This window comes from Notothenia rossii, assembly GCF_949606895.1.
Source record: "Notothenia rossii genome assembly, chromosome: 7".
In the NCBI taxonomy this organism is placed as follows: domain Eukaryota; kingdom Metazoa; phylum Chordata; class Actinopteri; order Perciformes; family Nototheniidae; genus Notothenia; species Notothenia rossii.
Window position 1 is genome coordinate 71338818 of NC_136905.1, and position 17936 is coordinate 71356753.

A 17936-nucleotide genomic window follows, 5' to 3' on the forward strand; every position below is an offset into this window, starting at 1 on the left:
ACTTAACACGTTTATGGCCACCTTATGCAAGACCTATATTTAGTCTCCTTTAAGCTCTGTTTTTGGTTTCCACCCTTCCGAAGAAAAGTCCCTGATTCTTTTGCTTCTTAATGTTCACGAGCTATTTACTGATATAGCGTGTCCTGTTGTGTGCTGGGCAGGAAGGGCAACAAATCAAAGAACTGTAAATCTCTGTAAAGCTGAGGGGAACTACAGAGTTTGTCACAAACTCAGAGAGAATAAACACTGTCACCAACCCTTTTACATAAAACATCATCATTTGATCCATTGCTATAATAAACCAACGTAGGTTATGTTTTATTCTTGCATAAACAGGTGTATGCTCCTGTTTTCCATACCCATGTGTCATATTTCCACGGTGTGAGTGTAGTTGCCTGAAGCAGAGCCTGGGTCTGTTTAACACATTGACTCAGCAGGGTCATGGGTTCGTTGGCTCAGGCTCAGCTCCCTAACAGCCTTTTCAAATCATTATGTAATGAAGTGGGTGCCATTCAAATATAAATGCATCCACTAGCCAGAACCCTTTCATGTTTCAAACTATAAATACTGTTGGATTTTCCTCAGACCCAATATACCTATCAAAGCCATTTCCAACATCTGTTATCCCCCCCTACAAAAAGTGCAGGACACCGGGCCAATTGCTGTAACCATAAACCAAAGTGCTTTATAATGCATGGGATACAGTACAAGCCTGTAATGCATACTTTTTCTTAATTTGTTAATTGATTATTGGCTAATCTATCAAAAAAATCCTGGCTCCGAGCCCTTGTGAGTGGGCACACAAAACACACAACATGCACTCAGAGACACACAACAACTGTGAGATAAGCGAACCCACAAATGCAAGTCTCTTGATAGTTGCTGATTATTGTGAGTGCAGCCACCACTGACCTTGGCACACATATCCATAACAAGCCCTTTCCCTCTCCATCCATCCCTCTCTCTCTGTGGAGTGGCCCCTGGCCTGCAGCTTATTGGGGGGCCTGGAGCCAGCTACCCATCTCAGACAGGCCCTAATCTGGGAGGCAAATGATAAGGTAGAGGTTTACAGGAGGGGCTTTGCACACTCACCAACATTTGCATTTAAAGGCCCTCAAGTAATCTTCGGGCTTATTTAAATCTCAGCAAGACACTAGCAGAGAGATGGAGCAGGGAATTCTGCCGATCCACCTCCAGTGTTTCTTTCCTATGGTCGACCAAATCCCCGCTATAAATGAGCGAGGATGTGGATTGCTTTGCCGATTCTCACTGCAGCCCGCCTCTGTATTATCAATAGCATTTAATTGACGGAGTATTATTTTTCTTCTCTCCGCGTCTAAATAAAACCGCCACACAAAAGCTTCAACATTCATTGTAAAGCTGTTTGTGGAAAAGGGCAATTTTTGCCACTAAAAAAAACGGAGCTACTGACATACATTGCTCTGTGGAAGAATGGAGTTTATAGTTTATGTTATAATGTTTTCTAACATGAGTAGGTTTGTCTATGTGTTGTATATGCACTCTTTGTTCATGTGATTATAAAAAATATGAAAAAAATGAGTGAAAGAAAATGTGCATGGGTTTTAAGCTCCATTGGATTGCTGCTGTATGACCACCTACATGTAAGCAAGACATTATCTTCAAGCAGTTTCATTGTTTTTATGTATTACTTTAAAGCCTCCCTCAAACTTAGCATTGCTCATAAGTGTATCGCTCTTTATCTTCTAACGTGAGTCAGAATTAGTCATTTGATTAAAAAAAACTACTTTACAAACAAAATCATGAAAACAGTCACCGTCACACCGCTAGATAATATTCTGTCCCAGTTTTTTCTTAAGGTTGTGCATATTTACCAGCTGCTGCAGCTATCGGAGTAACTGTATTGCTGTCAGCATATTCACTAGTTTACTGGCACCAAGCCCTGCAGTATGTATACTATAACAGCACAATGCTTCTGCTCAGCCAATTCGCGTCAGCGTCAGGGGGGTTATTTTCAGTGTGCATCCTACACATCCAGAAGGGATTTGAAAGATTAATCCTCACCTTTCCAACTGAATGTATGTAATTTGGTTTGACAAACACCAGCCCTACAGGGACGTTTTCTTCATTAATACTTGACAATGTGCCTTGCATCTCAGGCCTGAGGAGATGTAGTGGTGTGACGGACGAGAGCATTAAAGTGACCCAGATTCAATCTTTCTTTCTTTACTTTGCAAGCTTTTAACACAGAGTGTGGCACCTGTGATACAAAATTCAGCTGGGAAAGCAACAAAGGCGGGGTTTTAACAGCCATTACAACAGGCCACACAGACAAGACACGATCTGATGATCCTTTCAGACTGTAATAGGCACTGAAATATTCAACAGGGCTGAGAGGTGTCCAAATGTAGTTTCTCAAGTCCTTAGAAAGATCTGTGCGAGAACCTTATGCACAATATTAGATAACAGCCTGAAAGGGTTTCCTAGTTTAAGTTTATTCAACACTGTTTTAGGGTTTTGATCTACAATCAGTGATGTTATTTCTTCATTGAAGACCATTTTGAAAAGATTCTACTCTCGAAAAAATAGCAATTTTATGCCTATTTCTTTTCTTGCTAGGAGTTAATGAACCCAGCCCTGAAACATATGGGGATGTTACTACATGTACAGTGCATCTGGACAATTTTCCAACATACATTTTGGAAACACTTAATAAGAGACATTTCAATCAGGCAACTCACGTGTTCTTAATATGTATATTATAAGCAGCATATAGTTTGAGTTTGGCGTCTAGACTCGGGCCTCATCACTCCACAGATTTACAAAGAACATTGAGTGATGATTAGATAACTATCCCCCGAGCCTACAGGTGGAAGCTAGGGTGGAGCTAGGGTGGTGGTGGTGGTGGGGCAGGCAAGTAGCAGCAACATGAAACACAGCAGCACGAACATGAACGTAGCAATAGCAAGTGAGCACAGCAGTGGCAGCAGCAGCATAGCGAGGCGGAGGCAGGAAGACCTGGCAGCTTAAATAGAGCGGCATGTTTAGGAGAATGTGTTTGGTTGGTTGTAAGAGGGACGAGGTGCGTCACGTGTTAACATATCATAGGTGCTCGAGTTGACTGCCTGAACTAGCTCACAGGCTTCGCCCCATACAGTATGTGGTGATAAGTGGGCCTTTATGATACTGGTAGGTAGATTTGTTTGTAGATCTGCTAACATTAGCTAACTGGCTGCTAGCTTTACCTGAAACAGTGAGAGTGCCATCAATCTTCTTATCTAACTCCCATCAAAAGAGAATATATCAAAACATGTAAAATATTGTATTAACTATTGCTTTATCAGGACAGCTCACCTAAACATAAAATAAAAGAAATGTTAGTCCCATTTATCAATGCAGATAGTTTGGCTTTTACTATGTTCTCCCTATCAAACTGCACCATCCAACAGTATCACCATGCAGAAGGAAGCCTTCATCTAGTCATGAATGGGAAGCTTGTGCTAACTCGTGGGCGGGGGTAGTTTGTTAAAGATAGAGTTCCTTTGTAAAACTGTTCACAAAAAATCTGTCATGATTTCTGGAAGGAGATATTACTGTTAAGTTTTTTTTGGCGCTTTGAGCACCCAAGCCACCATGTAATTCCATTAAACTAGAGAAAAGGCAGACATCTTTATGGCAGATATGTCCAACACTCTCTAACTCACACCAATCCAATCTGGACTGATAAATTCCATTTGCCATTTCCAGCTAATGAAACCTAATTATGTGAAGCAACTTCTTGTAACTTTAAGGTACATTTCCTCTGCCACAGGACAAAATAAACTTGACAAAATGGAAATCAAAGCTGTTATAACACACACAGGAAACATTTCCCACCAACTTCAAGACAGTAACACAATATTAAATCACGAGGTAAGGCATAACCTGATTTAATATTCTGACTTGATTTTCTCTTTTGTGTAACCCTTTTCACAGCCTGAAGACAGGTCAAATCAAGCTCATGAATATAAAAGCCATTGCCCAGGGCAAAGATTTAACCAGCACGGATGAGTCTCAAGGCTCAGTGTAGCGAACGAAAAACACCCTTACTGCCATTCCAGCTCTGAGAAATATGAGGAGACGCCAGAGAAGAGATCTGGACAGAAGCTCTCCCCCCCCCCCTCCCCTCACTTCTATCTGCGAAACTAGCCGTTAGCCTGGCTTCCCAGTCACACTATGGAGACCCTGCTCACTCTTCCATACCACAGCTACTTCCTGCTGGCTCTAAACAATGCAGACTCCATTTGGGCCGCCGTAATGGCTGACTGCTTGACATAACCCTTGTCAGTGAGAGCCGAGATAGGTGACACTTGACAGATGTGTAATTGCTGGAAGAGCTCCCTGACAGGTGGATGAGCTTAAAGACACCTGATATGCTTCTGAGGCTGTTGACGCATGGGGATTACACCTTTAAGCAGCACCGGCTTCCATGGGTGTTGTTGCTTTTTTTCTGTGTACTTCAAGCAGTGGTGGGGGGTGGGGAAATGGTTTGGGTAATCTATTCAAAGTGAAATTGGTTTGATTTGTTTGAGCGAAGATATGAGCCAAGCCTGACAGCAAGAAAGGTTAAGTCTCCTGCAATAACCCTCATTTATTACATCCAGATGCATATACTCTGCGAGGTAATGTATGGTTTTGAAATAATCCGAGAGGCCTTGTAAATTCTGAGTTGAATTGAGATAGCTTTCCCTTTAAGGTCAGTCCAGGTGAGGTGGTACCAGAAGCCTGAGATAACACTCCACCCATATAAAAGACAGGAAGTGAGATTAACATTCGCTCCTTGATTAGCAGTGAGGGTGTGGGCTGCCATGTGGGAGGTGGTGCAGCCATAGGGGTGGAACAGTAGGATGTGGAAGGGGGCGTGCATGTGCATGTGGAGGGTTGTGTTTTATGTGTGGGACTGTAATGCAAATCAATGATCTCCTTCAGTGCAGAGCAGAACAGCACAATGCCTGCACACCTGTCCATCACTCAACATCTCCAGTTCCACCTCTTGAAGCTGGGTGAAAAAAAAAAATCGTTTTAGCACACAGTCAAGGGGTTGAAAGCAGGGGAGGGGAGCGAAAGAGGTGCGCTTGGAGGCCCAGACATTCACTTTTCTTTTTCCTTCGCCGACAAGACCATGTTATTAGAACTGCAGTTACTAAATTGGGAGGAGGGAGACCGATGCTTTTGGACGTGACCTCAATTGCAATGGCACACTATCTCAACCAAAGTCTCATTTCACAGAAAAAGACACGGGAAGAGAAAAGAGAAATTGACAATATCTTTTGTACTATCATGCATAGACAGCGTATCGAGGTTTAGTGATGATATGGGGGGGGGCGGTGGCTCCAGCAGCACCCCAGAAGCTCTGCTCAGTTCATTGGGGGTATTTTCACTTATAATTGGGGTAGCTTTCATCTTGCCTGCCAAAAGGCGCAGCAGTGAAGAAGAGCACCAAGAGGGAGCTATCGCTTCCCCTATTTCCTGGCCCCAGACAAAGGCATCCAGGCAGGCAGCCCGCTGAAGATGATGTATTTCTGATCAAAGAGCCTGGAGTTGTCAGCAGCTCGGGCTAGCACAGCAACCTGATTGCTCCTGGATAGATTTGTCCCTTTGATCAGAGCAGACTCTGACTGCAGGCACTGTTTATGCAAAGAAAAGATGGCAGAGCGAAAACCTATCCAGTGTTATGTGGAAACAGGCGTTGGGCTGGGGGAAGGACTTTAGCTTTGGGGTGTTTTGGTTCACACAATAATACAGGATGATATCTGTTGTAATTACCGCTAATGAGATAACATTGCAAGAAGCCTTTTCTGCAACTTGTTGCTGTGTTGCTTTAGCGCTGACAGCTAAAATGATTACTGGTATGTTAATCTTGATTAGCTGATAAAATACTGTGTCTAATTACAACCACATCAGATGGATAGAGTTAGATAATGTAATGTGCCTGAACAAGTGATATTTTTACCAAATGATTAGTTAGTTACACTATGCAAACATCTTACACATAATGCAAATAACCGCCGGCTATGAATTCATGTGGACTCGAGAAGGAACCTAATTTTGTCATGATATATTGATGTAGATTCTCATTGGGAGAGTTAAGATTAGTTCAGTAAATGGGCTACAAAGAAATATTAATGTCACCAGTCAGTGGGATTGTACCTACAAATCCCACAGTGACCTCGGCCATGTTTCGTCTGAAGAGAGCAGTCTTCTCGTACCCGGTTACATGAATTCAAACACCAAAATGTCAAACACACTTGACTCTGAAACACACGAGTAGGGGTTTTGGTGGGGTGTGAGACGCAACATGAAACATCAGGAGACTAGAGGAAGCACTGGAAGCAAAAAAAAAAATCCTGAAGGCTGCAAGACTTAATATGTCCAAAGGGGTCTTCCAAGCACACTGCATACTGGAAGAATAGTTTATGCTGAAAACAAGCATTGTCTCCATGTCAAAGAAGCTCCAATAGAATGATCTTAATAGCTGAATTCATTGACAGCAGAATTGTTTACATTCTTTTAATGCCATCTCGGCAACATCTACATAAATACATATTTAATTACGACTGTCAAAATATTTCTCGAAAAGGCAAGAAAGTAAAAGAGGGAGTAGTCAACATAACATTTATCTTGTTTTCCTCCTCACTCTGCATATTGGATAAGTTCAGGTCATATCTTTCAGGGACATCAGCCTTTACTGTTTTCCTGTCTTCTCTGTCATGTTAAACATTAAAAAGGTACAGCTCAGCACGCCTCCCACCGAGACACATCAAACTCAAGGTTAATTTATGGATGCAAAACACCTCATCTCACATTTTAAATCTCTTTTATTCATTTTTCTTCTGTTGGTGACAGGTGCTATTTAGAGGGGTTTCAGGCACACGCGTACACAGAGTTTAAGTCGGTGGAAAGAGGGCTGAGTGGTTATGTAAGCTGTGATTAACATATCTGACGGCTGCATTTGGGTCAAACAGTGATGGGTAATTCAGGTCATTTCTGACAGCTGATGAAAACAGAAATCATCATGGCGGGCGGTGGGCGTAATTATGTATTTATGAGTGGAAGAGGACCTTGGGGGGGGGAGCAAGCAGAAGAGATGAACACATGCAGAGAAGTGCCCGAGTGCTGCCTTGCTGCTGCAATGACAGCTCATTTCCCTGTGTGGATGTTTTTCTCAGCTCGCAGCCAAGCTTTTGTTAGTCCCCCCAGCTTACTGTACCTGCCTGCCCAGCTTTTTATGGACAATACAGGAGGGTTAAGTATTGTGTTATTAAGGGATGAATAAAAACCACAGCCAAGGAAAAGGAAAGCGTGTAGGTCTTACCCAAAGGGCCCTCCATAGTTTGTTTATGTTTTCATAAACACTGCTGGGGTTTAAACAATTTAAAGATGCATTTGATGTGTCTCCATATAGTCTTGCTGCATACATATACACATACTCCAATAACCTGCTGTACATGGATCTGCTCTTTTTGCACAGTTCTCCTCCAGCATCCTGATACTTATTGTATCATGTTTGGTCAAACATATACCAACAACATTTACATTTGTATCTAATAATCTTAAGTAGATGTTGTGTTTTCGTACATGACATTTGTTTTTCCCTTGTATCTTTAACATCTTTGTAGTGCTCAAATACAACAGAGTGAGCTGAAAAGGGATGCTGGAAAAAGCCAGTTGCAAATAACCTTGGAGTTAAATCAAAGCCATCTTCAAATCAAACCACCAGCAAGGCTCTCTCCCCTTTCTCTGTCAATCCACTGTGACATTTGTGATATGGGCAACACTTTCAATCTATGGCTGCCTCCTCCATTGGCCATGTAAAGTTTAATGAGCACCTTTTGTGGAGTGATATGAATAATGTATACATTACAGAGCTTTAAAGTGCCTGTGGTGCGTCTGTCTCCAGGATGGACGGAGGGACCAGTGAAAATTAAAAAGCCTCAGGGTAAAGAACAGAGAGAGATAGAAAAAGCGAAAAAGTTGAAGGCAGTCACATTCATTTGAATGTGCCACTTCCAATGCAAAGTAGAAGTCATCAGCACACGCAGAGAGCTCGCCAATCCCCCCCCCCCACACACACACACACACACACACACTCCTTCTCTCAACACAATCTATCTCTCGTCTGTTGCTCATCTGTGTCAACCTGCACTTCACATGGGGAAGTGAATACGCAGTGACATGGAGGGGAGCGGAGAACGTCTTCTAGGAAATTCTGGAGAGCGCAGCAGGTGATGAGAGGAAAACACGAGTCAGTATAAAGCAGACAATCCTGTTCTGGCACTCCTGCAGATAGCATTGATCTGTGATGTAAAGGGGTAATGCAGATCTACTGTGCTCTGAATGACAGGCTCGCCGTTGGAAAAGACACAAACGGTGCACTTTGAACACAAAGCCTCAGAAGAGCAGAGCAAAGAGTTCTTGAAAGTTAACTTAAAAATAAATTATTTGAACTAAATTCAATAATATTTTGGATTTGCCTCTCTGATAAAATATACTCATTGGCAAGGATAAAGCAGGTTTATTGCTATATGCACTCGCTGAGAATATATTTTCCTCAGAACCTACTCTTATTGAAAGAGAAGTACCCAATCCTTTAACGTAAGAGAGCATTACAGCAATAGCTCGTCCTCCTCACCTCGCTCCATCCTCTGCTCATTTGGACCGCCCTGTGACAAACCCTTCAGCCGAGAGCTCGCTGACGAAATTAGAAATCTCCTGTGCGTTCGGCTGCTGCTCCACGAACCCCCCCCCCCATTGACAAGATTGGTGGGCCTCTATCTTCTTAGAGATCTGCTCCCTCCCTGTTGAATAAGCAATGGAGCGTTCCCACTTCACTTGTCCATGCCAGGCTGGCCTGAGCGACCCCTTCTCTCCCTTTCTCCCCCCCGCCACCATCATCCCCTCCCCTAACCCCTGTTTCCATCTCCACAGATTGACCCCCCCTCTCACTCCCCATCCCATCCCATCCCCTCGCTCTCAGCCGACATGGACACACAAAAGAAGGCTCCGGCTTAGTGGCCTTGTGATGGATGCATTTTCATAGGCCAATCTCTGTTATCTTGGAGAAACAGGTCTCAGCCTCCATTCTCTCAGGGCTTTACAGTTTTCTCTCTGCCACTCACCCCGCCCACCCCTTCCTTCAATGTTTTCACCTCCTCCCTCCATCCCTCTGTCCTCCTCCACCATTTCCCGAAGGTCACTCATTAATACTCCTGAGCATTGATGCCGACCCCGTGACCCTGAGCTTGAAAGCCCTGCTCTCCCATATTGAGCATCCGAGCTCTTGTCCCACCGTTCTCACCCAGGCCTGAGTGCAGGAGGCCTAGACCCCCCCCCCCCCCCCCCGCCAAGGTCAAGGACTGGGTGACATCGGGGCCCAAAACAATAGGGGGCCTTTCCTCTCCGCATCCCCATGGACGCCCCCTGTGTTGTCCCCCTTCGGATTGATTGGCTATGCAGCAACATCTCCAAGTCAATCAATTTCATTCATTTAATGCAGATGCGTCAAACTTGAGAATTCATCTATGGATTTCAATTTCTCATAGACAATAGGAGACCCTACATGTAATGGTTTTGTCAATCTCAATGAATGTGCAAACATATTCTCTTTTTTAGGAGCTCTTATTAGATGTTGCATTTCATTATATTTAAATGTATATTTAAATAAAAATTGGACGCTCAGTTTTCCTGTGTGCTTAGTTAATTTACCTAATTTCTGTTATCTATTTATTTATCTGTAAATGATTGAAAGTCAGAAAGGTGCAAATGATATGCAGAGCTTGTGACAGATCTCACTTTCCTATCAGGTTTTTAAGAGAGTATATTTACTGGTACAACACATAGCACAGTGCAGCACTAAAATAAATATCAAAAGGAACAACTTCTGGGTTTCAATCTCACAATTTATCAACCTTGATTCGCCCCCCCCCTCGTAGGAATTGTGGTGTTAAAATCCCCCCACAATAAGCTCCTTCGTTTTCTGCACACTCTGCAGTTTGCAGCTTCCTCATTTCCCACCCGTGGCATTCACTAGGCCTTGATGTATCATATATCTCTCTGTTTTTCCTGCGTGGCTCTTTTTAGGCCTAGGGTCAGAGGGTGAAATAAAGCAGACCCCATTTTCAAACTGACAGGGTCTCCAAAGCCTGAACCCGAGGGCAGTCCCCCCAGCCCCGGCCTGACAGAGGCCGCGTCCGACAAAGGTGCAGTTTGTTACGGGCTTCTGAGGGGGGGGGGAAAGAAACACAACAGGGAGGGTTATTTGGTGTTCCTTTGACCCCTTAAGCCCTCTGAGATGAAAAGGCTTTCAATTTTTACCAGACGAGGAAGACCACTTCAGCACAGAACACCAGTACGGGCTTCAAAGCTCAGCAGAAATTTTAATCAGAGACAAATTACTGTATATTGTGTGGTGTACTGTGCTCCATCGCACAGTCTCAGGGGGCAAAGGTGCAACAATAGTGCAGCCTTTCACAGAAGAGAAATGGCATAGTATCCTCGCAGGCAGTGAGTGAAGATCCCATGGTCATGGTCTTTTTAAATCATGAAAATTCACTGTGAGATTATGTCAGAGTAGTGAGTTGTGAAAGGTAGAGGGGGTAAAAGCCTGATGGGCTTGCATGTATCTGCCATCTTAAATCATGCAAGCTGAAGGCAAATATCAATACCACAATGCTGCTTAAAACAGCATTCTGTCCAATAAAAACACATCTATCATTTACAACTCAAGGGTAAAAGAAAAAAAGCCCACGAGTGCACTATGCCTTATGCCATTTACTAAACATTTTATCAAATTTTACAAAGCCTGCTTAATATTTAAAGCCTCAGTCATGCAGCCTAATGGTCCAGGGCAGGAATAAGCTATTCAGGGGTCAATTGTTTTATTAAGATTAATGAGGGGGAGCAAGAGGGTACGTCATATCTGTACTGCTTTCCCTCTTTCTCTGAGCACCATGAGGCATATTAAAAGGAGTGAGTACGGTTTGCCACTTAGCTTATCTACGTAAGTGGCTTATGGATGTATTTGTCCAGGACACTCAAGGTAAATTATTTTCATCAATTCATTTTTCATCGAGTGATGAACTTACCTACAGAATATATAAAGGAACGTTCAAGTATGTTGGATTAGCATATAAAGAAAAAAAACGCCATTTCTGATTGTGGATCCAGGTACAGTAAGGGTGTACGTGTTTTTCAATGTCTGATAAACCCCACATGTTTTAGTTTTGCATTGTTGTTTTACAAATCTTTAAAAAGATGAAGGCTATTTTTTTTATATTACTTCCTGATCATTTTATGACCTTAAAAAACATAAATACTAAAAAGTTGAATTGCATCAGACATCATTTGTTTATTAAAAGTGTCAACGAAATACATTTGAAATCCTGGAAATACAGCACTGAATAGGGATTGCTCATCACCAACGGCCATCTTTAATCAACCCAAAAGTCCAAACCCTATGACTCTAATGGACCGGTGCATCTTTTGGAAAAAACAGTTCAATCCGAGGCATCAGGAAAGCGGAGCAGATGGAAGTGGAGAGTGGGCGGCGACAACTGAGAGCTGGTAGGCGTTCATCCTGGCAGACATTTACACTCTATCAGCCATAACCCCCAAACCGCGCTGATGTCATTGTTGTAATTGCTTTGACACTTGGAAGCTGGCACTAATCCTGTTTGGACAGTGACCTAAACTGTATGGAAATAGGGGACACATTGGTTACGTCCACTGGTGCATCTGTCCCTACTGGCCAGGAAAACATCTGTTAGTGCTACGTGTGACTGTGGTGCAAATGAGCGACCTTTTATCAACAAGTTTAAAACAGACCTGTTCAGAAAGATTGATTTGTTTCACTGTGGTGAGAATCCTCTTTAAATGCTACACGAGTCAAATCCCTGCTGCAACCCAGCGATGATGTAATGTGATGTGGCGCTGAAATGTTTTCGACTGAAGCAGAATGACAGGACTTGTTGTGAGAACAGTTTTAATGTGTCTGCTGAGACATATATATTATATGGCCGAGAAGATTATAACAGGGTTGCAGTAAAAGGCAGGGTTCCCATAGCTGCCGTGGGAGCATTTAGATGATGATCCACAGCTGTCAACTGTGTATACTGTAATCAATTAATTGTCAAGCCAAAGCTATAAACAAAAATAAATTGAGAAGAAATGTGATATACGTGTTAAAAGGTTTGGACTACTGGCTCACAGGCTTGGAAAACAAAGATGTCACATGACAGCAGGTCCTCCTGAGGGGACATTTCCACTGGACTGCCTTTTTTCCTTTGGGCAGAGCATAATGTGAACAATGTTTTAGACGGCCATCTTCAACCACCATCTTCACAACATGCAAGGCTTTCATGTGTTTGTCTCTTTCCCCCTCTCAGCCCTTCCATCCTCTCGTGCACGCCTGCATGCACCCTGACACGTTGACAAGCTGGGAGCGAGTCAATGTTGTGGTTGACCTGGGAGAGGTTTGGTTCGCAAAGTGAGAGGTAGACAACAAAGTGCAGTGAACTAAAATGCCCTGAGCCAACCGTTACCTTTGGTCAACAGCTGCAAGCCATTGGGGTTGGATGACAGAAACGGTGGAAGTGGACATGGAAATTGACCCTAGGCTGTATATACGCATCACAATGTGCTGAACAGGACAGTTCACTTTACATTTACTGTGTTGAAGATACAAAAAAACGATATTACTCACTTCACTAGTAGGATTGCACATGGATCTGGATTATTTTCAATTATTTTATTATTATTTTTGAATGATTTCTGAGAAACACATTTATATTTGATGAGGAATACCTAAAACAATATGAAAGGTGTTCAGAACACATTTTGTTGAATGTGTAGTCAGTATCTGAAGAGATTTCACCACTACAGTGAATGTCAATATTTAAGTACTATCTATTGACCTTATGTTTCCAACTTTTTTCCCCATTTGGTCTATCTCTGCTTTTTTCACTCAACTTTAGGTAAATAAAGTAAACTCAGAGTAAACCAAATAGAATGTGTAAGAAGAGATCACACATAATAAAGTTGTACAGTTATTAAGATAATTGGCATTTGTGAAGGAAATTACAAATACGCTGGTTTTCCATTGATAGACTGAGCTATAAATATTAAGCCTTTTTACTAAGCTATATATTTATCTAGATATAATACATTAAATTATTGTTATATTATTTATAAATGACTTATAAAACCTTATACAGATATTAAATTGGTGAAAACATTTATTTATTTATATGATATATATGATATCAAAACACAGAGGAGACTTATTCTGGATGCAGTGTGCCAGACCAAAAATAATCAGCGTCACTAAAAACCACTTCTAGCCGTCTATTGGTTGTAAGATTGCTTTAGAAAGTCCTTCATTTTCTTCCAGCCTCGGCATCCTTAATAAAATATTCTGTAAACTGGTCACATATTTGTTGAATGCAAGGTGTTCACTCACATGAGTCTACACAGTACTATCTCTAATGCAGAATGTAACTTTCTTTACCTCCTTGTTGCTAAGAAAGATAATGTGTAACATTTTCAAATCGGGATTTAGAGACCGTTAATAACTGTCAAGGATGGTGTAATTAAAGTGTTACCATATACAGTATATTTCTTTCATACATGCCAGACAGATTTGGTTTTAAGTAAGATATTCTCGCCTAACTCCCGAATACAAACCATTGAAAAACATCACATACAAGCTTTAGCTGCTATGTCTCTATCCATGTAAACAGTTTTCATTTGGACTATTTATGTGGGGAGAAAACTTGTATTGTAAAAGTATTTTCAGAGACAATACAAATAAGTTCAGCAGCACAATGTTATTCTTTTTTTATGTTCAAATATTCAATCTTAGACCAACACACGTCATGACTGCTGTGCATTACAGAAGTTGAGTGAGTAGAACAATAAACCCAGGCAGGGGTTTGGATAATATGTAAATGATCAATATTTCTAATTGCAGAGAGGAATGATTGCCACGATTATGTTGACTCTCTAATGAGTCCACCTGTTGGCTTCATGCAGAAAACAATTTTCCACTTGAAGAAACATAGCGTATGTAAACTCTCATAAAATGTCAAACCAATGGAAGGTCTGCTGTGCTCTGGCAGCTGCAGCCTACAATTATGCAGCATCCGGCGATAACTTGAATACCAATCTGACAAAACAGTGCCTTCCCTCCAAAGAAACAGCACACTCTTTTATTCACAAAAGCAAAACTTAGATTGTGCATTTCTTTGACTATGAATTTATTGAAATGTTATATTCCAGCCCAGCTTTGGAGCTGAGACATCTGCACTGAAGTAACTGATGTTGCATTTATGAGATGTGTTTTTGAGGACTGCTAGGAATATAAAAACCTGTAGATATTTGGTGTACAAAGTCTGTAGGAGCCTGCTGTAACCCCAGTGCCAACTTCAAAGGCTTGTCCTGAAATTCAGGAGGACAGTTATTGATCCAATCCCTCAATGAATCGGGAATTGATAAGTGGACACTTCAGAATGCACTTTTATGTCTTTTCACTTTGAAGCTCTCCACTCCCAATCTTTCTCGGGGATGTTATCCTATGCGGGCGCCTCTTTAATGTTGAAACCTACACTCCTCGGTGGTTTCACAAGCATTGGTGGCTCTTCATTCTCACAATTGGTATTGGGAAGCCTTGCTGCGAATGTAAATGTAATTTCGTTGACAAAGGGCACCTTTCTTTTACTGCAGATGAACAGGTCCCAGGGCAGGATTAGGTCAGGTGTAGTGAAAGGAGAACCCTGGTCTCCTCCCTTCTTTATTGTCTCATTCTCCCTGCCAAACCATCATTCTCAATATCCCACTGGGGCCTCTCTAACCCCCAACATCTGTCCCACTTTACCACTCTGATGGTGAAGAGACGGCTAGTATGATGGGGACAGTGCAGCAGTGTGGAGGGTTCAGAAACTGCTTCCAGACATCTCAGAGCGCTGTCATCTTTTGCATTTACTCGTTCCATTTATTTGTCCACACTTTACTTCAATTAATAACAGGTGTGTTTTCTCTGTGAGCATATTTAGATTGATAAAAACACACATGAAAGCAAAGGAAACATTGTTTAATAGTGATTTATTCGCTGTTTTCAATATTTTTTTTCATTGTGAAGCCCTGCTTTTTGTTTAACACTTTCCCCAGCTGGTGGAACAAAAAAAAACTAAAAACCTGGAGGTCAATTTAAATAGCCTTAGTGCTTTTCCCGGGCAGGTTCAGTAAATCACCCCGAAGAAGACATAAAGGAAAACACCCACTGTAGACGTGCAACACTGTGGTGCCATGTAAGAGATCATAAACTCATGTAAGTCAAAAACAGGATGCTATATATTTTCCGAAGGATGTTTTGGGGCAGCTAGAACATTATAATTGCATGCCAGTTTTCCCTTTGGGAGAAAATACCTTTCCCCATATGTGGCAGTGATAAAGTATAGGTTTCTCCTGTCTGGCAAGAAAGGTATATCTGCCCTCTAACTAGACAAGGGGGAGCAGAGTGGAGAGAGAGAGATATACGTATATAAAGACGGACAGACAGGAAGGAAGGAGAAAGTCAGGTAGAAGGAGAGGGGATCCAAATCACTGTGTGTACAGTTAGTGGGTCTGGGGGTGTGATCGCATGAGGGACGGGACTGAGCTCCATTTACATTGTAGCTGCAGAATAAAAAGCAGCTTTGGTTTGTCAGTTTTCTGACTAGCGTCATGAACCGGGAGATGCCCATGGCTGCTCGTTCTCCTTCAACGCAGTTCAATACCTGCCATCCTCACCCTTCTCCTCGTCAAAGGGAGGAACACACACACACACACACACACACACACACACACACACACACACACACACACACACACACACACACACACACACACACACACACACACACACACACACACACACACACACACACACACACACACACACACACACACACACACACACACACACACACACACACACACACACACACACACACACACACACACACACACACACACACACACACACACACACACACACACACACACACACACACACACACACACACACACACACACACACACACACACACACACACACACACACACACACACACACACACACACACACACACACACACACACACACACACACACACAGGAAGTCCCTCTGGTGTGTTTGTGTTTCTGTTGAGCATTTGTTCCGAATCAGGCACCTGGCATCTTTTGGGAGAGCAGGCTTCACCGACGAGGCCCCCTGGATTGTCACATGTCTGGATGCAGACCAATACCCATCACGGGAAACTGATCAAAAGCAAAGGAAAGTAAAAACCCTGAACTTCACAGTTCCATATGCATCCCTGTTGCTTATTATATTCACACACAAACACACACACACTGAATCACAGCATGTAACTGTATGAATGTCTCTCCGCTGATCACATATTCCAGAAAGCAATTTTTTCTCTTGTTTTCAGTTACAATTGAAATTCACTGCAGGTTAAATTGGACCCACTCTCCTGACTGCTGTAATACCCCATAGTAGGTATAATCAAAGTAATTACAACAACACACAGGTGTTTCACGCCGCACGCCACTGAACACAACACGCCAGTGACAGTGGATGGAGTAAACATCTCTGGTTGAAAAAAAAACTAATTCAAATCAAGTGTCATTACGGCTACTTTATCGACAGACAGTAAGTGCACAAAACAAATGGCATTTTTTGTCATCTGGTGCTTAACATGGACATTTTATGCTCCGTCTGTTCACGTTGCTTTGCTTCCACTTTTCAATTATGATAATCTGAACCTGGTCGAGTGAATTATAGAGGAAAGACATGATTTTTTTTTAAGCTCGACGGCTGAGAAAAAAAGAGTGGGGGATTAAATACAGTATGTGAACAGTATAAGAAATGCCGATAAACTCTCTCACATCCAAAATCCCCTGCGATTGCATTTATGACTAAGATGTTTTCCCCACTAAAACTGTGAAGAACACCTCTGAGCATTAAATGTGTTTTACTCTACGCTATTTTATTGGGTACAGATCAGAGCGGAGACGTGAAGAGGCATACAATCACATTAAAAGCTCCCCATCTGCATTCTCCAAATCTCATCTCAGGGAGAAAGAAAAATGGGAGGAAAGATAGAAGCTAAGGGGGGGTCAAAGAAAAGAGTGAGAGGGGTGCAATTACCAAGAGCGTAGTCTGAGGGATCAACTTCACTTCAAAGGGGCCGGGCCCGCGTCCCATGCTCCACACAGCCCCGAGTACCAGTGTTGTGAGAGTAGGTAAACATGAGCAGATCACAAGACTGTTAATAGCAGCCAGATCTGAAGAGGTCTCCACCTTGTGCCTTCCTGCCTGCCTCGAAGATTCTCAGACAAGCCCTTGCCTTGAAGGAACAGACTCATACGCACACTCAGCTAGTGTGTGTGTGTGTGTGTGTGTGTGTGTGTGTGTGTGTGTGTGTGTGTGTGTGTGTGTGTGTGTGTGTGTGTGTGTGTGTGTGTGTGTGTGTGTGTGTGTGCGCTCATGAGCATTATCCCAACAGCCTTTTTTCATATAATTGAATAGCATAAGTACACAGCACTATACTGGAACCTTTTAAACCTTCACAGCATGCAAAACCAACAGCTGCCATGCAAACCCCCTGAAATGTGCATTATAAATGTGCCGTAGGATAATTTTTTCCATTCCAAAAAGGGGGGAATTCTGCAAACTGTACGGGTTTCAGATGCAGCAGTCACTGAGTATATTACATCTCTCAGTGGGTGCTTTGCTGGTAAATAATTACAGTGTTCACTTTGAGACTTATTGCCAAAAATGATCTTGTTCCAGTATGCAGCGGACCCAGTGAGTGGATTATTCATTCATCTTTATGACACCAAACAAATATACTCTGTCTGAGGCCCTCCCTCTCTGAAAG

General features: G+C 42.4%; 1 protein-coding gene across 2 annotated transcripts in view; it reads right to left on the minus strand.

Annotated features, from left to right (window-relative positions):
- Positions 1-958: 958 nt before the first annotated feature.
- Positions 959-17936, minus strand: part of dcdc2c (doublecortin domain containing 2C) — a gene marked incomplete at its 3' end in the record, with an annotated part of 89403 nt that continues 72425 nt past the window's right edge. Inside the window, exon 12 of one of the 2 annotated variants that reach the window (XM_079640730.1) lies at positions 959-1039. The remainder of the gene's footprint in view (positions 1040-17936) is intronic. The other variant, XM_079640727.1, reaches the window with a different exon arrangement.